This window comes from Sciurus carolinensis, chromosome 5, assembly GCF_902686445.1.
Source record: "Sciurus carolinensis chromosome 5, mSciCar1.2, whole genome shotgun sequence".
Lineage (NCBI taxonomy): Eukaryota > Metazoa > Chordata > Mammalia > Rodentia > Sciuridae > Sciurus > Sciurus carolinensis.
In genome coordinates this window covers 45249568-45275667 of record NC_062217.1, presented here as the reverse complement: position 1 = coordinate 45275667, position 26100 = coordinate 45249568, and the positions used below count along the sequence as shown (strand labels likewise).

Here is a 26100-nt window from a genome sequence, read left to right as displayed (position 1 = left end):
TTTCCCAGGTTTAAACCCAATTTATTCACTTATTAACATTTTAGTATATTACTAGACTTAACTTGCTATTATTTCTTCAGGAAGGTTGTACTTGTTTGACAATGTTGGTGGTAATACCCTCTTATTATTCTCTCAATGTCTATAAAGAACTATAATGATGTCCCTTTCTTTTCATCCCTAACACCTGCTTAGGCATTGCTTTAATCTCTTTTTCTTTGTGAGCATTTGCTAATTTTAGTAGATTTTTCAAAGAAGAAACTTTTGGCTTTGGTAATGGTTTCTGCTATGTATTTCTTTGTTTTTAAATTTTCATTGTTCTCTGTTTTCCTTTTTTTGTTCTTTCCAATTACTTCCAGTTTATTTTTCCCTTTTTAAAAACATTTTTGGAGACAGATGTTTAGTTTATTAATTTTGAGACTTGTTTTTGACCTTCATTTAAGGCTATACATTTCCCTCAAAGATGGTGTTGGCTGCATGGTATACATTTTAGTATGTCAAAGTTTTTTTGTTTGTTTGCTTGTTTTTGTTTGTTTGTTTGTTTTTGTGGTACTGAGGATTGAACCCAGGGCCTTTTGCTTGCAAGGCAAGCGCTCTACCAACTGAGCTATCTCCCCAGCCCAGTATGTCAAAGTTTTGATATCATTCAGGTCAAAATATATTGTAATTTCCATTGTGACTTCTTTTTGAACCATTCCTATGTAGAAGTGAACCTTTTCATTTTAAAATGAAGGAACATTCAAGATTTTATTGTTGTTGCCCAGTGCAGAGGTGCACAACTGTAATCTCAGAGGCTTGGGAGGCTAAGGCAGAAGGATCACAAGTTCAAAGACAGCCTCAGCAACTTAGCAAAACTCTAAGAAACTTAGCAAGACTTTGTCTTTAAATAAAGTATACAAACGGCTGGAGATGTTCCTCAGTGGTTCAATTCCTGGTATGAAAAAAAGAAGATTTTAGTATCATTTTTAGAATTAGTGTTTCTAATTTGTAATTTAAATTAATTATGATCAAATTTTAATCCTTTGTAAGTTTTATTCCTTTGAAATAATTTTAGGGTTGTTTTGGGCTAACTATCTAGCCAGATTTTTCATATGTTCCATGTACATTAGAAAAAAAGGATTTTCTGTACATATGTGTTCAATGTCTTTATGTGTCCATATGTAAAGTATATTATCAGGTTATATAAACCTGCTATTATGCTTGGAATTTGTCTGCCCTTTCAACTACTAAAAGATATATATCACAATCTCTTACTATCTGTGTTTCTGCCTCTTCTGTCAATCTTTGCTTTAATTTGTTTATGTTAAGTGACTAAAACTTGGGGATTATTTTTCCTCAAGGTGAATTAAAAACTTTCACACTTGAAAATATCCTCTTTGTATCTGGTAATTTTCTTTGTTTATTTTAAAGCTTTACTAGTGTTCATGTTGCTATTGTAACCCCTTTTTGGGAAGGGCATTGATGTTTGCATTTTAGACTTTATTCTCCATCTTTTTAACCTTTCTACATTCTTATATTTTAGATATATCTCTTGACAGTAGCATTAAGTTGTACCTTATCTATTTATTCCAACAATCTTTGACTTTTAACTGGAATATTTTGCCTGTTTACAATTAATATCATTGCTAACATATTTGGATTTAGGCCTACAATTTTTACTATCTATTCAACTTTTCCCAATATAAATATCAACTTCAAACAGGTCTTTTGAGGATTATACAAAATTTAAAGGTGATTTGTATAAGTGCTTTGAAAACTAAAGTGTCCTCAATCAACCTTGTTTTCCTTCTTTTTCAAAAAATGGTAGCATTATAATATACATACAGTAATAGCACTATAATAAATGTAGTTTCCCAAGGTGTGTCTTTTCAAATAAATTAAGCTCATGATATTTGTTGCAGGACAAATGCATGTTGAAGGACAGACTCAGAGAGTTAAAGGAATGGAAAGGAGGCCAAAGAAGCAAAAAGGGAAGAGAAATGGGCATAAACTGGGTCCTGCAGAGTTTTGTGGGGTTGTTGACTTTGTTAGAAATGTACTTCCCAGTGCATAAGGCAATGCCACATTTGAATTTGAGTTGTTTTTGTTTTGTTTTGCTATGCTGCATGCTAGACAAGTGCTCTAACACTAATCCTGTGTTTTTAACTGTTTATTTGGGTGCATGAAAAAATTGATTATAGGAAGCAAAGATGGAGTGATAAGACAACCATTTCAGTATTCTAAAGACCCTCCTCCCCCAAAATAAGGTAGTACCTTTGATTTGAGAAATAGAAGCAGGTAGGAAATGAGGTGTTGCTAAGGGATAATCAACAGGATGTGATGGCTTTTTTCTTTATTCTTTTGTGATATTGGGGATTGAACATAGGGTTGCTCTACAACCAAGTTATATTCCCACCTCTTTTCATTTTGTATTTTGAGACAGATTCTCACTAAGTTGCCCAGGCTGACCTCAAACTTGTGATCCTCCTGCTTCAGCCTCCTGAGCAGCTGGGATTACAGGCATATGCCACTGTGCCTGGCTCAATAGGGCACAGTGATGCCTCCCATGAGGAGTAAGGGAGAGGGCGGTATAGAGGATGACATCCATGATTTATATCAAGTAACACGCTAATGGAAGTGTTTGTAGTGAATTTATATCTACAGTGAAGTCTAATATTTATAGACCATTTATCAAATTCACTGCCTATTATTTTATCTTATTTCCGTTATTTACTATACTTAAAAAATGGCAAGCTATGGAAACCTCTCACAGTTTCAAGTTGTGCATCTCTGAACTCTGTTAGGTGGTTGGGGGAGGGTCCTGGTGAAAGGGAGAGTGCTTTCCAAAGACCCTACCTCCTAATGACATCATTTTATTCCTGCAGTTTTTGTGCTAAAAGTGATTTCAAATAAAACTAAGCAGTGCACCACATACTATTTTCCTTACAAAAGATACAATACAGTTCAGAGAGAAAACTTCAGAAGTGCGGCCAGGTTGACGCAGCCTCTAAAAAAAATTAATACACAAAAGTTTCATTGTATTCTGGTTTTTGAAAGAAAATAAAATCAAAATAGACAATCCTGGAAAAAGATAATTTGTTTTTCCCTAACACAAAACTCCAGTACCACTGCTTTCAAAAGCAGCATTTCCATTACACAACCATGCTTGTAATTGAAATGATAACCCTCCAATCATTTACCGGGCCTGGATTTCATTTAGGTTTTCAAGTTTTGAGTTCTTTCTAAAGTGAAAAAGATAGAATTTCTAATGGAATTTTAAGACTGTTGAATCTGACAAACTTTTTCTTCTCTTTCCCGTTGTAAAAAGTAGGTCAAAAAACATCCCCTCCCCACCTCACACACACAAAAGAAAGTTTTTTGAACATCACAAAACTTCCATTTACTGGGGGAAACTCCCCTCAGCAGTCAAAACCTGCAGAGTGCCAGTAACAAAGGACCTACATTCCTCATCTGCAAAGAGGAAAAAGTGGTAGCAATGGCGGAGTTCCTCAGAATTTGAAGCACAGGTGCTGTAGTCCACTCTGGCTGCTATAATAGAATGCCACAGGCCTGTGAGCAGCAGACATGTGACGTCCTGGAGGCAGAGGTCTCAGAGCAGGGTGCTAACAGATTTGGTGTCTGGTGAAGGTCTGATGAAGTTCATGGACAGCTGTCTTCCTGCTGAGTTCCCACATGGCAGAGGATGAAGGAGCTATCTAGGATCTCATAATTATAAGGGCAGTTTCCCATTTATAACCTAATAACATCCCAAAGACCCCACCTCCTAATGATGTCACCTTGGGGGTTAGGATGGCAGCATAGACCTTTGGGGGGCACACAGCATGCAGTGTCCAGCAACAGGTATGTGTGGTGGGGAGCAGGGGAAACATATGCATGGAATGCGGGATGGGGAAGAGCCTGAAAGGAAGTGCGGTGTTATCATGGCAGCTGTTGGCTCCAATGATATTTTTCTTGGGCTTGAGAAACAAAGAGAGGAGAGAAAGAAACTGGGGATTAGATAGAGTCTTGTTCTTCAAACAGCAATGTTATAAGCTATTAATGGATGAATCCTAAACAAAATTTGTCTCTGTCAGCTAAAAATGATGTCAGACTATACCATTTGCAACTGAGGTAATACTTCATGGAACTTTGGTTTCACACACACATGAATATATTGTGTAGGAATGTTTATCTACTGATTTCTCATTTGCGCTATGGTTTATAGTAAAAAATGAGCCACTAAGCTATAGTATTTAAGGTCCCCTGCCTCCTTCCAACAGTAAAAACTGGTATGTTAAAGAACTTTTGTTGTTTTTTACTTGTGTTTTATACCTTCAGAACAAAACACTGAGTTTTGTTTCTGTTTCCAAAAATGGAGCAGAGAAGAAAACCTTACTTCTAACTCCTCAGAAATTCTTGATTACTTCATTCTATGCCACATGTTGACTCTCTGTTAAACAATTCTAAATCCTTGAGCTATCCCAGATCACTGAGCTTTTAAAAACTATGAAGATCATTTCTCTCCTTTGTCTCTTTTGTAGATGGCCTTAACTAGCATATGATGTAGCTTTATTTAAAAGTCCCTTCATATCTAAATTATCATCCAACAGAAAAATAAAACACACAAGGAATCAGAAGATCCTCCCAGTTGCATAAGCTTGGGAGTTCCTCACTCTCTCTGAGACTCTGTTTCTTAGACTATAACATCAGTATTATCCCCTGAACCAGACTGCTATAAGGAGTGGAGGTGATTCATGCAAAGTGCCTGATACAAGTTAGGCATTTGATAAATAAGCATTTTTGAATCATAATAAAATGAGAGCCTCAGCCCACAACTGTTTTTGCCTCCTCACACAGAAGCCGGCATCTCGTTTCCCACTGTTGGGAAGAGCATATTTCATCCCTTCTCCTCCCCTGAGGGCCGACACATGGCCTGACACACAGTTGATGCTTAATAAAAGTTGACAGAATTGAATGCAGGAAGGGTGCTGTTGTGTTTTCTTGATAAGAGAGTATGCTCACTGCCAAAATAACTATAAAAACCAATTATTATGCCCACATTAGCTTGTTAATTTTTTGGACTGGAAACATAGGCACAATAGGAACCACCTACTTTCCAAATAATCCAACTAACAAGGGGACAGAAGTCAAGCTTCATCAAGCAAGCTTCTCCTTACCTGGCAGGAATTTAACACATCTCTGCTTGGGCAGAAGCCAGTAATTGAAAGCACCCGCTGGTCAAGACCAATGGAGCTCTCAGGCTGAGGAGGGAGTCAGATTTCTGCTTATCTTCAAAAGAAATAAATGAGTTGATAAGAGAGAATAGTCAGTTCACTCTGAAGCAAGCCTACAACCAACCATCTTGAACAGAAGCCAGTAGTTATTTTCTGCAAAAATCTTTCTTTTTTCTGCATAAGCACCACCCCACACCCCTAAACCTTTTCCCAGTGTCCTGTCCTCTAAATCCTTAGTGTCTTTAGGGAACAGGTACACCTGTGAACAGACCTCACAGGCAACCCCATGCTCTGGGGACCCCAGTGCTGCATCAAAGGGCCATGGGAGCACAGAGTTTAATATTGTCTCTTTTCTATCTCAAATGAATTCCAGATATCATTAAAACAAAGTGTGTGTGCCACCACATGAAACAGGCTGTGTGCATTTCAGTGAGCTGACAGCATCTCTAAAGGACCTGAGGTGTATGAAGCTACTGAGTTTTCTCATCCTTTCATCTTCAAAATCATAATGAAAATGCAATTTTTGTGCAACTAGCCTTTCCAGCTTACCCTAGGGTGGCATTTGTTGTCTATTCTGCTATTTAACTGCCTCACAAAAAATCTTTTTGTCAAGTTCCTTTCTCTTTCCTCTCTCACACACATAAATAAGAGGCCCCAGGGATGGAGCAAATGCTAGGGAGGGATGGAATGGGATCCCATGACCAGTCTCAGCTGGAGGCCTGGTCTGTGGGCCCTGGTCATTGTGAGGTCACCTGGATGCTAAACTTTCTGGGAGCCTGCTTCTACTTTTCTTCCAAGTGGCTGGAACACATGGTTCATAAAGCAAAGTTGAAGGTCAAAGTTGGAGAGATAACAAGGAACTTTTAGGGAGCTGTCAATTTTTTAAATTAATGTTCATGCTGTGTAGGAATATGCATGCTCCCTGGTGTGAGAAGATGGCTATTCATGTGACAGGCGGGTGTCACCTCCATGCAAGAATTTGATATGTGTCTAATTATTGGTGTCAACTATTCTCATCCCACTTTCCCTCAGTAAAACCAATCACTTTATCTGAGCGACAGGGACTCCAACAAGTATTAGGTGGGGGATATAGTATGTGTGGGGTGCTCTGTGAATAGGGTGACATTTTCCCCATATCGGAAAAGGACAATAGGACTGCTTATTTGTATGAAATATAAAATAATGGATCAGAACTCAAACAGGTGTGCGAAGTTTGTATGTTCACTGTTAAATGAGACCCTATGTTGTGCTGGATAATACTGAAGTGCTGGGAATACAGTGGTGAATAAGATCCTTGCCTTCATGAAACAGGTATTCTAGTAGGAGGAGACAAAAATAGGCAAGCAAAAAATTAAGAAGAAGAATTTCAAACAGTGGTAAGTGCCACGAAGAAGTTAAAATGTGGTCACTGGATATGGCATGGAGGGAGTTTTAGGTAGATTTAGAGAAGGTCCCTCAGAGGAGCTGGCATTCCAGCTGAAAGCTAAAGGGTCAGAAGGAGCTGCCAAGCCCTGGTTCTGATCAAGAGTAACCCCGGCAGAAGATGTAAAAGTCCCATGGTGTCAGTGGAGAATATGCTCCATCTGCATGCCTGAAGCATGGTAAACAGTGGGCACAGTCATGATGAAAGTCACAGGTAGGCAGCAGGGTCATATCCCACAGGGGCTTGTGAGTTGCAGGAACCTCCTGTTACTCTCATTGCAAAGGGAAACAAGTGGAAGGAACCTACATCAAAATAAATACCCTTTGCCACTTCACTGCCATGTCCCTGGCTTACCACCTTCTAGGATCCATTCCTTCTAGGCCTCCACTGATGTTGACAGCACAGAGATAAGTTCCCTGCAGCCTCAATTTCTGCTTTTCCATTATCTGCAGTTCAATTGAGACTGAACTTCAATGACGATTTGTGTCTAACAACAAAATAGTAAGATCTCTCGCCTACTACCCACTTCTCACTTAACAATTCTCATTCTTCTCAGTAGCTTGAACAGAAACACACAAAACCAGAAAATAGTCAAAACAGTACAAATTAATCTGAACTATCCTTCTCACAGCATCTCGGGGGCTGACTTGCCAAGTCCCCTTGTCAGACTGGTTCCCTGGAAGTGAGTGCCTTCCACGAAGTGCCTCCACTGGATGTGCAGGCAGAGTAAACTGCTTTTCTTCCCATCAGAACTGTCAACGTCTCCCTTTAGGCCAGGTGAGGATTTCTGTTTCAACAGTGCCTGCAAGTTCATTGTTGGTGAAGCTGGCTCAGCCAGCCACACAATCATGGGGGAGTTGGGCCTGGCCCATCTTCCTGGCTCTCAGAAGATCTCTGGGAGTCCCCGTCCTGGTCCACAGACCAACTGGGCAATAAGGCTTTTTAATAAAGTTTGAATTTTGCTTCCAGGAGGAAAGATTTTCCCCAATACAATCAACTCTTTCTTGTCAAGTTTTTGTTCTTAAGTCTACATCTTCTTTGGTTTCCTTAAATGCAGATAAACCAGTACAAAAAAGCATGGAAGAAAACGGTTTCAAATAGCCAGGGAGCCTTGTGGAAGACCACATTAACTTCCTATGGGCTGCCAGGTAAATCAGAGGATAAGTTCAAGAGAGAAGCAAAATTCTTTGAAAAATCATTAATGACTTGTGAAGACTTGATGACTTGATTGACAGAGGTAACTGATTAAAGACATCAAAGAGAAAGATCTGAAAGGGAACTTCCTAAGTAATCACCAGGTAAGATCAATGCAGGTACAATTTTGGTTAGTTTTATTCATATTGGTCTAAAGGGAATGCTTTTGTTTCAGAAAAGCTGGTCAGCAACAAAGTCAAGAAATTTGAAATGACTAGTTTAACAACAGTAATCAGACATTATCAGAACATGGTCCTCATATGCTTACAAAACCTGTACTAGAACTGAATAAGAGATGATCTCCTGAGAGGAAACTCCACAAAGTGAGGGTCTCTGGTACTAAGGAGACTTCCTGTGAACCCCAGAAGAGAGACACCTCTGGCCCTCAGTGCTGTTGGATGAGGCAGGTGCAACCGTAACCTGGTTTGCAGGCTTGACTTCCCCACTGCTGGGGGCATCCATGTCCAGAAACCTAACAAGAGAGTGGCTGGAGAATATATAAAAACACAATAAAACTAATGCAGGAAAGCAATAACTTTCTATGTTTCTATGGTTTGTGTAACTGATACATAAAATTCTGCTCTGAAATGAGATAATGGTTTTAAAACTGAACTAAATTTCTGATTTTGGGGGGATATTAGAAAAAAGGGCTCTCTCTTTCAGAGGAAATATATTTATGTGGAAACTCCCAATTTCTTTTTAAGCCAAAATAACCAAAATTTTTTTAAATGCAAAACAATTTCTAAACCCTCCCTGCAAAAAAAAAAAAGAAAGAAAGAAACAACAACTTTGTTAATGCTATTCCAGTTGCCAGTGACAGAAAGCCAACTCCAAGTGGCTAAAGTGAAAGGGGGATTAGAGGCAGACTTAACTGCAAAGCCCAAGGGACAATGGATTCAGATATGGGTGGACCTAGGTGGGTACACCATGAGAACCTTTCTCCATCTCTTAACTCTGTTGCTCCTGCATTGACTTAATTTTAAGTAGGATATTTTAACTGAAAACAAAATAACTCCAGAAGCTCCAGATTTACAATGAATCATGTAACAATCTCACTGTTAAAACAAAACAAAACTTCCTCCAAGAGTTCAACAAATGTCTTCGGATTGGGTTTCAGAAGCCTGGCTTGGATCACAGAGCCTCCCTGGGGGCCTGCTCCTGCAGCTGCATCACTTGGATTCCACCACAAAGACGGGGGTGTGATCTGGCTTTCACAGGAAAACTTGATATGCTATTACCAGGCAAGGGAAGCAAACTGACCTCTAAGATGGAATGTTTTGGTGACATCCATCTGTTCCCTCCACTTACCTATTTCCTCCTCTTTTCCTCAAAAGCCTTTCAAGACAAATCCACCTACTGCCTCCTGCGGACCTGCTCTCCAAATTCCACTGAATTGTTCACTTAGAAATGGTTAATTAAAAAGCCAAAGAGGTCACCCAAACCCTCCTTTGGGTGAGTGCCCCACAACACACTCATGCTCCCCTCAATTGTGAATTTACCACACATTTTGTAACATTTTTTTTAATCATTCATACCTAGGACAGTATTTGCCACAAAAGAGTGAAGATTTACAAAACCGAACTGCTGTTGATGGGGACGATTCTTTCTCAGGGTTTATCAATCAGCCTACTATAATATCGGCCACACTGAATTTATTCTGAAATAATTCTGAAACATTCTCCAGCAAAACTTCAATCTTTGATGGCGTCATCTTGTAGATGAAAACTTGAAAATTCAGTAACTAGGAAATGCATTTTTACCTAGTCATAAAGGCCCAAACTCAGACAAGAATGGCAAAATATTAACTGCTAAAGTAACTTAAAATAATTCATTAGGAAGTGCTAGCTTGTCTATTCAACACCAAAACCAGTAAAATAACCATGATTCATCTCTGACTTCATTTATACCCTCAGTTCATCTCTGACTTCACAAAAATATAAGTTTTGTAGTCCATTATGATCAAAGATACTTCATGTAAAAATAGCTATGGAACAGCAATGCATGACTGTTTGGATGATGTTATTTTTAACACTGCTGAAATTTACCACTACTTAAAATATACTAACTACATAAGTGGAGTCTAGAGAATACTCCTTTGCATTTTGCAAATTATATATCCTCTGAGCCTAATGTTTGTAGGTCTCCTCCTCAGTCTCTGATGGGAATGAGCACTATTCTACAATAACCCACTTCCAGCATCTTAGGTTTCAGAACTTGAACCCTAGTGGTAAAGACATTTAAAGGTGTACTGAATATCACATTCGGGGCCTACAGTTTCAGGAGAGACTTATACCAATGTTTGAGCATCAAGGGGAAGACTGACTATGGTAAACCGCTCAAGGGATGAAGGGTGTGCCACACACACACAAGTGGAGTCACCCAAATGTAACTTATCTTTCCATTTGGTATCTACGTCCGGTGCTTGGCTGTGACATCTGGTCTCACAATGGAGAGACTATGGAGTATGCTAGAATTCTCGATGGGTGGCACAAAAAGGCAGAGAACCATGTGTGCTACTCTTTATGGGAAATTTAGGAGAGTTTCAAGAGTAGTCCATCTACATAGTTTTCTTCTAACTGATTCTGGATAAGGTGCATCTAATCCCTGCCTGAGATGAGATATGACTGCACATCTTAAGGTTGCTCAGTGCCTCAGTTAACACCACACAAACTCTGAGAAGGTTAAATTATTACTGGTCTCTTTAATATACAAGAAATGAGAGCCTCAGAGAGGTTAAGCAAGTTTTTGACAATTATATGCCAAAAATCCTACTATAATTCTTTTCCTTACAATGATTCTAAGAGTTATTTTTGGGATACTTGTACATGGCAAAGGAGTTGCATTTTGTACTATCTTGAAGGGAGCATTAATCATCTTAAGACCAATGAACCTTTTGAGGTCTTAGAACAGTAATTTAAATCATCGGTTTGTGCTAGGCAAGGGTTTCATATCACAAAACAAGCCTATTAATTGTTTAAGAGTTAAACCATAAACAATCCACATTTAGAGTTACAATCCTAGTATAATTGTGCTTCATCCTAGTAATATCCCCAAATACTCTTATCACCTAAGATGTGGTTTCTTTTTCTATAAAAAACTTCAGATAACACTTTAAAAGATCCTAAATTTAATTTTTTCTTGGTTTTTAAAAATAAAACTGAAAATTGCAGATGTGATATCTTTAAGAAATACCTTCTCAAATCTTCCTCCAAGCATAACACACCTAACAGAACAGAGCTGACATTTGTCCATGGCGAACCTTCAAAATAGAGCAATTAAATCAGGTTTGGGGGATTATTTATCTTCTAAAAATTACATGGTATATTTCTGCTCCAGGAAGTTACTGACCTTTTAAAGCTGAAACACATTTTTATACAACAAAAACATTTTTATCTTAAAAGGTACATTACCATTTAGTCAAATTTGATAGTTCTGGGTTTAATAGGCTGCAACTGTCAATGATTACATTTGATAATATGATGACTGCAAAGCAAAAAAAAAAAAAAAAAAAGTTGGTATCCTAATACCAAGTTAAAGTGTACCCAATATCCTGATGGCAAAATTGCCCATGAAGCTATTTCAGCTTTCTGGGAAGTCCCTGTTGCATCCTCTTCTCTGGTCACGCTAAGGGCAGGCAAGGATGGATCAACACAGCCACGTCAGGGCACTGACTCAGATAGATAAAGTGGTTTCGACTTGAAGTTCATGCCGTAAGCTTATTGTATTTAAATTTTTTTCACACACATTTAATTTTACCCACTTGCTGCTTCTGTTTAGGAATCATTCATTTTAGAAGGGACTGGGTTTTGTCCTTAGCCTCTCTGAATTTCAGAGACCTGCTGGCCTGTCCCAGTCTTCCTCTGATGCCCTGGTGCCCGAATTGTCTGCAACCTCAGCAGGAAAAGGCAGGGACCTTTACTCCTACCCCTCTGAGAGATTTTTGATCTCTTACCAACCCTCTCTAGGCATTCTGAGTTAGGGCAGCAAATTATTAAAAAGAAAATGTCGAAGTATTTATTGATAGCCTCAACCTCACTGTGGGAGACGTCTTCTGATGTCCCAAGAGAGGCATGCCAGGGGGGCCACAAGCCAACTGATTTTTGAAATTCCTAGCCACAGAAAAGAGCTAACCTCTGCTCCAGGAGGTAAACAATGCATCATAATATATTTATTAACCTGGAGGCTTTTAACTAAAAAATGTGGCCCTTACTGTATTCCTTGAACCTTTCCCCTTTCCCTTTCATACTACCTCTTATTCTGCTCTTTTTCTTTCTCAATTACCCGAAAATTCAGGGTAAGAAGAAACCTTGAAGGCTAAATCGCTCAACTCCTCCAGCTTGCTCTCCTCCACTGCCTTGTTCTCCCCTGCATCTCCATGCCGGGTTTGCTTCCCTTCATCTTTGTAATTATTATTCTTTTTCCCATTTGTTGTGAAATTGTTGCTGCCTACAGGGCAGGTACAGGTAGAGCATGGCCACTTGGTCCTAAATGGCAGAACAATGACATCAGAAAGTTCCTTTGTCATAAGGGGAGGTCTTGGACGAACCCACCCAGAAGGATTTACACAGCCTCACAGTCTTGCACCTGTCTTACTATATCCAGGTAAGACCAGGCACAAATGTTGAGCTAGTGAATGAAAAAATTATTTCTTTGCCATGTAAGTAGCATATCTGAAGACCATCTTTCTCCTTTAAAGTAAAAATTAAGGGAGAATTGAGAATTAAGGGAGAAGCATCATTGGTTAGAGACACTTCATAATAAATTAGGAATGTTGTTTTGTCCTAATTTTGCCAGTTAAAACAAGAAAAGCGGGGGATAGTTTTTAATAAAACCAAGGAAGAGAAGGCAATTTTGGAGGCTGAGATATTTTACAGGGGGAAACAGAAAGGACAGAAAAAGGGGTTGAAAAGTCCCGAAAAAAATTGGGAAATTTAGACTGTCAGGGGCAATCTAAAAACACCACTAGCACCTAAACATGAGTGTGAGGGAAGACATGAAAATGACTGACAGCAACAAAACTGAATATAGGTAATTGTGTTTGGCTTAGAATTGTGTACCTAGAGTAATAACATCTATGTGCTGAAATGTGGAAACTCACATTGAGTGGTCTATAAAGCAGTCATGATGAAAATTAACAGTGAACATACGACTACCAGCAGTTTTGTTTTGCTCCCTCCCAGAAAAACAAAAGTTACCCATTAGACAGACAGCACTGGAGGCCTGGCAGCCCTTGATGACAAGGCTGGAAAGAAAATCCACATCTCATTCGTGTACAGGTACTCACCACTTCTTTAAAGCTGGCTCACTTAAACACGCCTGCCTTCTCCCCTTTTGAGGTCATGGGTGGGTTCAATTTTGCCTTGGCATCTGGTTTTGCAAATTGTTAGTTCCTGCGGATGATGACAGGTGGGGGGATTAAAGGAAGCACAGGATAATGAACAAACAAAAGCAGGCGTAAATCAGATGCAAAGGGACATTCACTTGGGGCAGACATACTGAGGTATTGCTGGTCTGTGGCCCGCTTTGTTTCCCATTCTAGGCCTAGAACACTGTGAGAAAGCAAAAAAGGATCTTTCCAGATGCATTACTGCTACTTGGGGGAAACAGCAATCATTACAAATGGGTCCTAGGTAATGAGACATTCCTTGTTATTGCCAAAGAAATCCCATGATCTCCATTGGAGATTTCAAAGAGATTTTGAATCCTGTCTAAAATGTACATGGGGCACAAAAGGCAGGTTACGTGAAGATCTAACTGTAGGTCAGATCACTGGTAAAAACAGGGAGCAACATTACAAAGTTAACAGCAGTCTGGGCTGCAATCCTATTTCTGCCTACATTTATCTTGAAAGGAATCTTTCACTGGCCCTTATGTAACTGCAAATGAGTTTTTAAAATATTTCATCTCTACAGTGCTGTACAATTTACAAAGTAATTGGATATTCATTACCCCCTTTGATTTTTATAATATTTTATATCTCTAGTTTCAAAATGCGGAAACTGGTACACAAAGGGCTTGTGTGGCCAGCACGAGGAAGTGCAGTGACTGTTTACAAAGCTGAGACCCAAACCAGGTTTTCTGACTCCTAGCCCAAAACTCTCGTTACACCAGCAGTGTTTTTCTTATTTTCAAAGTCAAGCTAATTATATCGTGGACAGGAATTAATACTTTTAAAGTTGTTTCAAAAGTACAACATAGCTTTATAGACAACAAAATGATTCTTGCATGCTTGTCATGTCTTTCTACCCAAGAGCTCAAATGTTAAATGGTACCAAAGACACCTGTTAGTATCCTGAGATAGTAAACTCGAAAACACCAAATCTGAAATAAAATCAGACCTCACTAATATTCCAAAGTTTTCATAAATAAAAAGACTTGAGGAGCAAGGGGAGGAAGCTACAGAGCCAGTGTGCTGTTATCAGAGCATGGCCTTGGCCGTGTGCTGCCACTCATACCATAGCCAGCTGCCACCGCAGCACATGGCCTCCACCATTGGTGATCTTAGCCCTTGCTTTCTTGAGCCTCATCCCAAACTTTGCTAATTTCACATACTGTGCCATACTTCTTGGCGTCATGTAAAGTACCCTACGCAGGCATGTTGACTTCACTAATTAGTCTATAAATACTTGACTTTTACCCACTGCTTTGGTAAGTGAGATAATTACTGAGGAAAGGCCAAAGCATTTATAGTCAATCAGATGAGGAGAAAGGGAATATGGTCTTTTAGCTGAGTAAAATGTAAAACATTATGTGGCAAGGCAGAAGCTATTAGCAGGATCAATATCTCTCCTAGTACCTTCATAAATCATTACATCAAAGGCTGGACACAGGATGGAGAAAACCTCAGTCTACCTCCATGCAAGCTTCCAAACTGGTAAATAAAATTCCATTTAAATGACAAAGACCTAATTGGTTGTACAAAGGATATGACAAGCTACAAAACCAGTCTCCTGGTTCTGGGTGTATAAAGAGTTTTGAATCATTAGCGAAGGAAGAAAAGCAGAAAGACAAAGAACACTGTTACTCTCTGGGCTGCACATTTATAATTTGCAACTAGTAAATATGTATGAATCTGTTCCACTGCAGCGAGGGATGACATACTGCTTTCTAGAGATAGCATAGGGCAGAGAAATCAAAGTAGAGGACGGATCAGCGGTTACAATCTCCCTCCTCCCTCCCCCCACATTTAGCAGTTCTCAATCTTCCAAATCTTCCCCTACTTAAATTACTCAGTTGGGTACAGTTTCCTAAAATGAAAAGAACTTTGATAGCAATGGATGTTCAATGTATAGCAAAAAGCATCCTGTGGTGAGCTCTCACTGTATCATGAGACATAAATAATAGTAATTTTTTCTAAACCCTTAATCATTCCCATCCCCTTTGATGCTTCCAGGAAAATAAGTGAGCAATTAAAAGAAGTTTCTAGGCTTACTGGGCCAGTTTTCTTTTTTAACTCGAGAACTATTTTTCTTTTCTATTATGGAACAAAAAGACAAAAGGAACATTTTACAGAGATTAATACCATATATGGTTAGGTTTTCCCTTAAGGCTGCTGTATTTTCTTATTCATTGAGAGGATCGTGAATACAGACACATTTTGACTCTACTACAACTTTTACCTTATACTTGTAAAGTTTAATTAAAAATAATTTTTTTGATGAGTTCAAACCACTTTACTAGAGATCTCTCAAACTTCATGGTAAGTTAGAACTAAGAGCTTGCATCAGAAAATTTGTTTAAAAAGGTCATAGCTGGCAAATTAGGCAACAAAAGAAAGCAAAGTTCTCCAACATCTTGAAACATTCATTCATGATTGATTAATTCTTTTGTTCAACAAATATTTTCAGGCACTTAAATGTAAGGCTTAGGCGTGATGATAATCATATTAAAATTCCCCAAAGGCTCTATCCTCAAAAAAGTTGACAATCTAAGCGTGTATGTTAGTCACACAACACATAAAACATTCAATATTAGAAAATGGAAATTACAATTCAAAGTAAAAGTCGACTGTCATAAGTACCATATGTGATTATGTGTCAAAGAATGAATACCTTAAAAGAAATTTCTAGTCGCAGGAGTTACTGAGAAGGGATGCAGGGGTGGGGCAAAAGGACTAGCTAGCTAGATGGGATTCGAGTAGGTTGGGTAAAGAACTTATTCCCATGGATGGAGAAAGCTTGAAAGAACAGGTGGAAGCAGACAGTGCCATATGAAGATACAGGGAGAGGACATGTTACAGATCAGGGTCAGGTCCTCTCCAACCACCAGGAAAACTGTGTGAGCCTCAAGGTAGGAAAGTTTTTCCTTAAGATGGGAGAAACACAGAGAACCAGGAGAATGTGCATTCTATCCCTGCATCCAGGACGAAGGACTGAGGGAGTTGAAATAGAAAAGGAAGGAATGTGACCAAATTGTAGTGGAGGTGAGGGCTTGGGTAAAGAAACCTGAGGCTACCGGGAAGCCTGGCTACCACAGCAAAGAAGTTTCAGAAGATGAGTAACTCACATCTCCAAGGAGGGGGCATGCGGAGGATGGTTCTTTTAGTAGCAACTCCCTGACAGGTGCAGGAATGAGTATGGGAGGGAGGATGTCCTATCTGGGAGGGGCAAGGATGACAGAGATGAGAAGCAGGTGACTTTGATCTTCCCCTTCTAAGTGAAATCCAAGGTCCTGCTGATTCAGGAGCTGCATAGGGTGCTGGTGCTAGGAACGGTACCCCACCCACCTCTTCCATCTCTGTAAGAGTAATACCCTAAGATACCTTAGAGTCAAACCTGACAGGTTCCAGCAACTTAAGGAGTTGAGCTGAAAACAAGAGATTCACTTTGGGACTGGAAGCAGGAAAAACAGGAACGGTGAGAAACCAGGCAGAGAGGGATTTGTCATTTAGGAGGCCACAGGTTACACCAAGTACTAAAATGGATATTCTTCCAACCTCACACCATCTCCTGCCTTCTGAAGTTTAAGCGAATTTATATCTAGTGTCCCACTGTGGGAAATCACAAGGGGAAAAAAAAGAGCTGGCGTTGACGGGAGAAGAGCCCCTCTGGGAGAGCCCTGCCAGGAAGGATGCTGAGTGGAAGGCTGTCCCGAGGTGCCCTCCAGGAGCTGGAAAATCAACTCAGTGCAGAACTGTCCAGAAGGCAGGATCCACAGACTTGGGGAACCTCTGGGGAGAAGAGGAAATGTCTCTGCCAGGCAAAGGGTGTCTAGCTGGCAGCTGCTTTTCCTGCCCCCAAGAAGTACCTTTCTGCCGACAGTCGGTTTTCAGCGGTGAGACTATCAGCTATCATGTTGATGATGGGCTCCCCTGGCTGGAAGGATTCTGCAGTCTCCAGTCTGAACTATTCCTCTGGGTGTGCTTGTTCAAGCAGCAGTTAATTTGAAAACAATTAGCCGGCCGCTCACTTCCTTGAAGCAAGGCAAGGTTGGACAGGCTGTCAAGCTGGACGGACATCCCAGCACAACAATCTGAAGGAGTCAGGGTGTTTCCAGGATGGATCTGGTTTGTACTGGTGTCAGGAGAAAATCCTGCATGTCTTCCCTGATGACAGCGACTCAGTCAGCTGATTTGCCTTAGTTGCTGGGGCAGACTTTATTTTGCCCGTGACAGAGAGATCCTTCTCCCTTTCAAACCAGATAGACCAGATGATTCATTATTATTCTTTTTGTTATTTTCCACTCTTCCAGGTCAAGGGCAAAAATGGATCACTATGCCAAATTACAGATAGGAAATCAACAGAAGATAGAGATTAAGGAGAAGTAGATTTTTATAATAAAACTCTTGGGTTTATGTTTCAAAGCAGCAGATTTCCATTTACTAGCTGACCAACAGTCTTTGGAGCTAGGATTCCTTCCTGATAAAAAAGCATTTTCTTCCACATACATCCTTTCCCATACTTGGTCCCTTTAAGGAAGATGAAAACAACATAAGAAAACTCTTCTTTTTCTCACCCTTCTGAACACTTGTCCTCTTCTCTGAGAACTATTTGGCTTCCATAACCAAGAATGCTACAAACAGGGCAAAAATATGTTACTAGAGACTCTCCCCGCTCATCGCAGTACTCCTTCAGCTAATTCCAGCAAATTCACACACATCTGGCCTGTTGGCATGTCTCTCTGCAGAATTTAGCTGTGCTGGAACATGGATGAGGGAACAGCTCTGAGAGAGACACACCCCTGCCCTGCTGACCCCACAAATGTACAAAGGACATGGGTCACAAAAACAGCCCCTGCAAACACAGGCCCCCAAATTTAATGCCTTTGTACTTCTTTTTCATTTCCAGTGCTCAATTCTCTTCTTAGAACTGTTTTTGTACCTTGGCTTTTTATAAACTGCACTGGAATCCAGTACTTGGTTCACAACGTTATTGTGCAGGACACGGAATATAAGATTCAGATGAATGTGGAACTAAGTCTATGGCCCCAAACTGTAGACTTAGGCTTCAATGTCTCTCAGAAAGCTAAGATAACTTCTGAAAATGGGTATTCACTTAAATATGCTTCCTCTAATGTTTTGAGGTCTATACATATGATGCTAAATCATAACAATCCACAGTTGTGAACATGAGAACAAGGATCATGACTTCAAGAACTTGTGGGTTTCTTCCCTTTAAGTACATTGCCAGAAGTACTACAGCAGAAAGGAACCACACAGAGCAAGGGTGGGAGCAGTGGAATGCAGGAGCTGAGCAAACGTATGGTAGTTTATAACAAAGAAAACTTTAATTTCCAAAGGAAATTACAACATGCTAGAGGCATGGACCACAAGAAAAAAAAAATGCCTAATATGTCAGGTTAAGTAACATTTTAGAAATACTAAAACAATCTCCTTTAGTAAAATGCTTTATGTATACCCTATGATCCTTCTCTAAAAGTAACATACAATTAAATCCCAAGTTTCAACTAGTTAAGAAAAAACTAAGCAAGAAATGTCAGCGCTCCTCTCACCACAGTCCCACTTTCTTTTTTAAGCTTTTTAAAAATATTTTTTAGATGTTCATAAACCTTTATTCATTTACTTATATGTGGTGCTGAGAATCAAACCCAGTGCCCCACACATGCTAGGCAAGCACTCTATCACTGAGCCATAACTCCAGTCCATGGATTATTACTTTTTTAATGGATTGATACATATGTTCCCCTTGTTTAGCAAGGAAATCAGCACATCATCTTTCATGTACCCTGCAAATACTTTTCCTAACTTTCCATTTGTCCACTGGTGTTATAGTTTAGATATGAGGTATCCCCCAAAAGCTCATGTGTGAGACAATGCAAGAAAGTTTATAGATGAAATGATTGGGTTATGAGAGCCTTAACCTAACTGGTGCATTAATCTGCTGATAGGGATTAACTGGGAAGTAACTGCAGGCAGGTGGAGTGTGGCTTGGGGAGGTAGATCATTGCAGGATATGACTTTGGGGTATCCATTTTGTTCTTGGTGAGCAGAGCTCTCTGCTTCCTCATGTGATGCTCTACGCTGCTTTCCTCTGCCATACTCTTCCGCCATGACATTCTGCTTCACCTTGGGCCCAGAGCAAGGAGCTGGCTATCTATGGACTGAGACCTCTGAAACCGTGAGCCCCCAAATAAACTTTATTCCTCCTCTAATTGTTCTTATCAGGCCTTTGGCAGTAAAAATGCTGACTAAAACAACTGGCTTTGCTTTGTTCAGGAGTAGGACAGTCTCTAGAAGAGAAGGCATTTTAAACGACGCATCAGTAACTATAAAACAGGCTGCATGCTGCCAGCCAGGATGTGTTCTGATCAGGTGTTCACACTTACCTTAGGTAACAAGGTCACAGGACTAATTAGTGAAAACTCCCTGAAGTTTCACACAGCCACAGAGGACCTCTGTAATGCCTTCATCTCTCCTGGCAGCAGCTTCTTTTATTCTCAGTAGGGATCTCCACCCCAGAGTACTTACACCTTTTTCTAGAAGTCACTCAAAAGTCAGTAAACAAAATTTCTTTACTCGTTTTGATTTGTTGCCTGCTTTCTGACTAACAATTCTTGGAGGTGTGGGAGACAGAACAAAGTATGTAACCAAAAGCAGATCTAGAGGATTATTTTATTGTTAAAAAAAAAAATTCAGTGACTTCCTGGGATCCTTTTGCATCTTCACAGTCAATACCCTAGATCTTGCATGCTCCCTGTTATCCTCATTAACTACTGTGGTGGACTCTGTGTAGGCCACTGACTGTACTTGCCACTGGCGTGCACAGAGAGCCAAGGCACCAGCCCAGCCAACAAAGAGCTAGCCTGTGCTTGTGCAGATGAGCAGATGAGGAGGCAGAGCATGTCCTGGAACTGGGTCCCAATGAACAAATCCTGACCCTCCATGTGGGTGACCTTATTGCCCAGGGTTGGATAATCTCTCTGGCCTCAGATTTCTTACCTGTAAGATGTGGACAGATATAGTATATTGGAATAATAAATACAGCAGTATCAGAGGACTACTATAGGTTAAAGAAGTTATTATATAGAGTAGTGCCTGCATACATGTGGCATTTTATTAAATGTGGCCTGTGAGTATAATAGTAATTAATATGGACAACAATATAAATTAGAGTGTGATTAAGTCCACTAAGTCTTACAGTGAATAAGCAAGTTCTACCACTCATAGAAAAGGGAGTCCCCAAGGAGCAGTCAAGAAATGCAGCAAAGGGTAGACAGGATCTGAGTAGGAGACCTAAAATAAGGAAGTGTTGTGTACCTTCGAAAGGTCGGGGAGAACCTTAACAGAAACACGGTGGACCTCGGGGACGATGAGGGCACTGGTGTGTGCACATCTAGGTAGATGGGAATACTTAAAAACACAGATTGCCAAGGAGTTAGCCTCTCAAACATCTCAGACTCTTTCTGTTTATTTAAATAAGAGAGTGTTTACTTCTTTGCTCTCAATTAGAAAACTGAATCAGCTGTTACCAGAGAAGTAGCATTAATCTTTAAGAAAGTTATGTTCCAGAAGTTTATTGCCAAGGCAAATATTTGAAAAGAAAAGCTGCTCTAGAGGATGGACAACTGTCCGGGCTGGTCCCTGCAGCCCCTGACCACATGTGCTATGAAGGGGAGTAGCAATGCTGATGTCCATCATATCCTGTTACTCAGTATGCGTCTGATGGACACCACCACCAGTCCCTTCCCTGAAGCCAGGTTTCTCCTCGCACAGGGCTTCTGGTTAGTGTGGGGAAGTGGGGTGGTGATGAACATAGCATAAAAAGAAACAGTGCAGGAGATGACTGCAGGAAAGGAAAAGTGGGTACTGTCACAGGGCAGGCTGCTCTGAGGAAGTGACATCTGGACTGAGAGCTGATAGAAGGTATGTGGCAGGACATCCCCAGCAAACGGCCAAGCAAGAGCAAGAGCAAGAGGCAAAGGCTGGGAAGAGCCTGCTTGGCAGTTTCATAGAATGAGAGGAAGGCCAGCTAGACAGATACAGGGAAGAGCGAAGGAGCAAGCCAGGGAATCAGGTTCTAGGCCAAAAGGAATTCTGAAGTTCAGATTTGAACGTGAAACATACATCTCCCCCTTCTTTCAGTGGGCTGAGAGGTATAGTAGCACCTTAGTTCATGAGACAAAATGTGGGGGTCGGGAGCCCAGAATCTCCATTGGCCTGGAGCTCATCCTTATGGATCCAGGATGGGGCCTTGGGATCCCAAGAGCTACATGGGGAGAAAGTGAAAGGCTTGGGTATGCAGTCGCCAAAGGGTTCACAGCTCCAGTACCCACAAATACATACTTTGGGGACTGGGGGATTTCCATCCATTGTCAGCAGAATCTTCTTTGTCTGTGAGCTTCCAAATTAGCACACTAGTCAAAATCACATGGGGATGGCAAAAAAAAAAAAAAAAAAAAAAAAAAATCCATGGACAGGCTAGTCACATCAAGACAAGGAGAACTAGAAGCTGCTGGTACAACACCAAGGTTTATGCTAGAAAGCAAGCGGATAAATGAAAACATGACATCCCAGTAAATGTCCCTTAGGATCACTGAGAAGTAAAACCACCAACTGATAGAAAATAATTCTCACCTGTTATAGCAATTTTTAATGAGATTTTCTGTTTTATTGGTTGGTCTTATTTTTAAATGCTTGATCTTTATAGCTACCATACATACTACAGTAGCAAAATAATTTGTGACTGTTGAAATTAAGAATAGGAAGTTTAAGAAATGCCTTTTTTCCTGAGTCAAGTTTTAAATAAATTTTGTGCTATGAAAATTATATTTTCTTATACAAATTCCAGATAAAAGTAAGTTGCTCTGGGGAAGTTAGAGTTTACATTTTTTCCCCATTTGTTATTTATTAGCATGATTTAATATGACAGTTTGTATTTGACACTATATTTTCAAAAATTTCTCAATGAGGTCATATTGCTTTCTGAAAAAGAAAATTTATTCCATGGTTGTGAGGGATAAAACTCAATGAAGTTGGCCACTCAAATGAACCTAACAAATTCTAGGCATTTTGAAGATTTCAAATATAGCCATCTTAAGGCAAACCATCAATGAATGCATAGGCCAATAAATTTTATACTCACTATATCACATGAATTCTATTATACTGGCACTTCTAAGGAAATGGACCCCCAGGGTGAATAATGTATTTTATTTCTGGATTTGGACTATACAAAGTGTTACTTTCTCAATGTTAACACTGTGTCTATCTTTTGATAGAATTTTTTAAATACATTTGCAACAATACAGAAAGAACAGGCTAGAAGCTAAGATCATGGAATTACCTGGACTAATATCAACAAAGAAAAGAAAATTATAAGATACTGTTGCCACTCTAAGAAGGTCAAAAACAATGGGACCAAGTGATCATTGACTAGAATCTCCAAAACCATGAACCAAAACATACAACCTTTCTCTTTATAAACTAATTTATCCCAGACATTTCATTATAGTGATGGAAAGCCAACAGTATAGGTCTTTAGCAAGTTTAATATTTTACTGATCGACACTTGTATTTTAAATGTTCCTGGATGTGAAAGTGCTTTGCAAATTATAAACTACTGTAAAATGTAAAGGCATATGATTATTATTTTTGGAGTCAGTTTATTTTGGCAATTCTGTGGTTGAAGTCCTGCCTATCATTATTTTTTCAGTGATCAGGTTCAGAGCATCTATGATAAGAATAAGCAGAATCTGCCCTTCTAAAAGGAGAGATAGGCAATGGAAAATGTCACTTCATCCAATGAATCAATTTGTTTACTCATAATTAGAATAAAAAGCCTCCATGCCAATTTCTGACTGGTCCCTCCAAGAACTTTTCAAAACTCACTAAAACTGATAGAGGGAAAAACAATACAAAAAAAAACCTGGTAGCACAATTAGTGGCCTGGAAGCTTGGAATAAAAACCAGGTCACAAAATGCTTAACAGGAAGGTATCAGAACATATTCATTACACTTTAAAGAGGTAGCAAAACAACATATTTTTATACAATGTCAGCATCAAGCACCTTTTCTCTGCATCAGCATTTATTTTTTAACCTCATTTTACCTCTATCATTGTTTTTCTAAAAATGTGATCTTCAGCCCAATAAATTCTATCACTCTCCCTTTTATCTAGTCTTTCTATAGTGGTTTTAAATATTTAATACGTTTTAAAATGAACAAAAGCATATCTAATAAATACAGTGCTTGCCAAGAGGCATTTAAAAATTTTTTTAATTACTTGAAATGATTAATATAACTCTCAAAGATCATTTTACCTCCATCTTGATGTGGTCAAATAATTAATTAATTAATCTTACACAAAGCAGGAGAATGAGAATCACAAACATTCATAATTTAAAGGAAAGGAGCCAAGGTAGAGAGAGGGGTCCTTGCAGAGGAGGGACCCTTGCTGAGTCTATGCCTACTCTGCTTCCTCCCCACTGTCTGCAAGCAAGAGAAACAGAATGTATTAAGTAGATTTCTAAATCATGATAACCTGAGTCAGGGTATGATCATATAACTTCGAATATCTTTGCGTTCAACAAGCTAGAAACCCAGAGCTTGATAGTTATTGAATTGCACACATGCCTTTTCCTTGCATTTTGTTTACAATAAACTTTATGGTAGGATATTTCAATTTGTGAATTCTAGCCAGACTGCTCTCTAATGAGACTACAGCCTATTTGGGTTTTAAAGCTTTCTGACATTTAAAGAGGTTTACAGTGGGTCTCTAAAAACCACAGAAAATGTGCCCTGCTATAAAAATGCAGATCTATTATACTTTCAAATCATAATATGAAAAATCCCTAAGCGATGAATCTTTCTTTGTGATAGAATAACATTCTTTTTTCAATTCTTTGACAAGGGGTACTGTTATTTATAAACTTGAGTTACATAGGATGGTATATAACTAGTGCCACAATATTTTGATAAAAGATGTCAGATAAATGATTTGTGCCCAAAGGCTAATCCAGAAGCCATTTTCCCTTCCCAATATAAGAGACCTTCTAGAGCAGTCAGCTGGAAGTGACAACATTTGTTAAGAACATGCAACATTTGACTTAAAATTTCGGCTATTCCAAAGAGGAACTGTCTTCAGCCATCATGTCAGGTGCTCTCAGAAGAAAGTCAGAGAGTACCCAGGCCATTTCTGTCACTAAGTGAGAGAAAATCATACATTAACCAAAACAATGTCAGGCTGACAATCTCCTCCAGAAACACTTCATTAGGTAGGCCCACTCCACTTGAACTTCTAAGGTCAAATCAGATCACAAGGTGAGAGAAGAGAGCAACACAAATCAGAAAGAACCAAGCTCCAAAAAATTACACATCCTCAACACAGTCACCAATCTAGACTCAGTCATTCTTCCATCTAGAGCAGGTCCTAGAACTCCAGTGTTGTGTTTCTCTCGGTCTGCTAAAATTTAAAATTCGAGTTATTATACCAATTTGTTGGTTTTGTCTATTAGTATAATTATTATTTTCATTTCCTCAATCAGTAAGTTTTTTTTTTTTTTTTTTTTTTTTTTAGTTCACTCTACTGATGCTAGATAGAAGAAGGCAAACAGATTTCATTTCGAAAGTCAATGCTTACCTATCAGTACTGGCAGCCAGAGGCCTAAGGAGAACGGAGGCTGGGCATAGTGGGAAAGCACCATCTAATGACTTCGTGGCATCCATAAGCCATGGGTGCAGGCCTTTCAAATTCCCAGGGTTTACAGTACACAAATATTTGTGTTTCAATATACCATTCAATAAATGATTTTATGTAATATGGCTGAGGTCTCTTTGGAAAAGAAACTTTAAAAAAACAGATAACAGATACCAAACAGCTGTATGTCCTTAAATATGAATGTATTCCTTATTCATGCACCCACTCACCTTTCATCTGAAATACTTCAACAGCCTTTATTAAAAGGTTTTCCTGCCTATAGCCTTCCCTGTTTCCAAGTCACACTGCTATGAAAACAGAGATTTAAAAAAAAAAAAAACAAGGCTTCCAATTCCTCATTTGAAAGATGAAGGAGTTGAAGTGGATAATCCCTAAAGTCCCTTCCAGCAATCTCTAAACGTTTGTTTGCTTTGTGTACATGTGCATATCAGACAAGTAGGAGGAGCAAGAGTCAGACATATCTCAGAAGCAGAAGGAAGAGATGATTCAGAGCAGGAGTGGGTGATTGACAGTCAACAGTCTAGTAAGGAGAAAGTTCTCCTAGAAAGACAAAGAGACCCTGGGCTTATCAAGAGTATATCCTGACAGATAAACAAAGTTTGCTATATATAAACGAAAGCATATAAATGCACATGTATACAATACACATGAATACAATAACAAAATAGAAAATCAGACTTTAAAAAAAAAAAAAAACTGTAACATTCCACCAGCCCTTCAGCACTTACCCAAGCTCCCCTTCCCCACTAGGTTATAAGATTTTGTTCCTTTGAACTTACATTTTCCTGGGGGTGGTGGGGAGCGGGGAACTGAATAACCAGAATATGATTAAAACCAATGCTAAAAATTGTTTGGCTCAGAGGACAAAACTGAGACTTAACCAGTTGACAGTAGTATATTATTTTTTATTTTGCCCTCTTGCCCCCTGGACAGCAATAAGACCATTCCATACACCTTGGGGCTTAGGTGAGGAGGGTTCCAGGCTCTAGTGCAATGATAACAAAGATGATCCAGGACAGTTATGGCACTCCTGGCTCAAAGACTAATGGATTTCATCTGATTATCAGTGAGCATCTCTGGGATCAGAGTGGAAAAAGCAAGTTTTTTTGTTGTTGTTTTTTTTTGGTTTTTTGTTTTTGTTTTTGGTTTTTCTGTTTTG

General features: G+C 39.4%; 1 protein-coding gene across 10 annotated transcripts in view; it reads right to left on the bottom strand.

The window, feature by feature from the left end:
* Enox1 (ecto-NOX disulfide-thiol exchanger 1) overlaps positions 1-26100 on the bottom strand; it is a 531696-nt gene that overhangs the window by 314596 nt on the left and 191000 nt on the right. For 6 of the 10 annotated variants that reach the window (XM_047554188.1, XM_047554186.1, XM_047554187.1 and 3 more), the window contains one exon: positions 13112-13217. The exons of the other annotated variants lie outside the window; for them this stretch is intronic. The gene's annotated coding sequence lies outside the window, so the exon portion shown is untranslated. The remainder of the gene's footprint in view (positions 1-13111; positions 13218-26100) is intronic. 10 annotated transcript variants of the gene reach the window in all.